We start from the raw sequence: 1,192 nt of genomic DNA on the forward strand, positions 1-1,192 counted from the left end.
TAGGTCCGACGTGCGTGCACAAAAGTCCGACATGCGTGCACGCGCGTATGATGCGCGCGGCAGGAAAATGCAGCGTGGCATCATAGTATACACATATTGATGCTTCGAGTGGTGTAGTAAAACTAGGCCAAGTTCGCGCAAGGACTATAGTTGACCAATGGTTAACTGACGTTTTGACCGAACTCTGTCTAGTCGACGGTGGTTGACTACGCTAGTCGACTATTTGGAACCAGCCTACTGGGGTTGGTTGCTTCGCTGGTAACCAATAGCTGCGCGCATTCATAACGCTAGCAGAGAGCCAGGATCCAGAAGTTTTTGCGATGACATTTGACCAGCGTTTGACTAGAGACGTCACACGTTGCTATTAGTTGCGCAGGCGTAAGGTACGTCACAAATCAACCACTAGTCGACTAATGGTCCTTGCCCGAACTTGGCCCTAGCCTCCCGAGGTGATCCATGGACCATTCTATTTTCCCGAGGCGAAGCCGAGGGAAAAATAGAATGGTCCATGGATCACCGAGGGAGGCTAGTGTTACTTCACCACGAGATAAAACATTCAATATTTGTTTTATAACACTTCTCCCACAGATTCTGCTTGATTTTAGTATTTTACATTATTAATATTAAATCTGAACACATTGAAATAAACTTCAATTTCAATACAAAATTGGTGGAAAATGTATTTCTCTCTTAAAACCTAACCCTTCACGAAATGTTTGAACCCAAAGTCTGCAGCGCGCTCTCTTTGGAATAATACACGTACGCACAACGCGCAACGCGCACACCAGCATGCATTTGCACACAAATACCGCGCCGTGGAAATAGTACTTTGGTTGCTAATGGTATAGTACTTTGGTTGCTATGCGCATAGTACTTTTGGCCGTGCACAGAAAGATAGCAAAATTAGAAAGTAACGTGTGACTCGCTCTCGGCCAATCAAGACACAGAATCTGTGGGTGAGGTGTTATAAATATAATTATAATTATGCGTGCATTGGAGAGGGAGCACGTGTTCAGTTAATGCCCAGTGCGCAGTGGGCGGGGCTTACTGGATCGGTCCATTCAAAACATGATTCAGCAACTTTTGATTTGAAATCGAGATCCTAGAATGCTTTTTTCTCGGAATATACAGCTGAAGCTGAGCTGAAACTTCATCAGGCTAGCTGGTTCAGTACTTTCAGTACCTTCTTTAG

Source organism: Patiria miniata, unplaced genomic scaffold, assembly GCF_015706575.1.
Source record: "Patiria miniata isolate m_02_andy unplaced genomic scaffold, ASM1570657v1 HiC_scaffold_9, whole genome shotgun sequence".
Taxonomy (NCBI): domain Eukaryota; kingdom Metazoa; phylum Echinodermata; class Asteroidea; order Valvatida; family Asterinidae; genus Patiria; species Patiria miniata.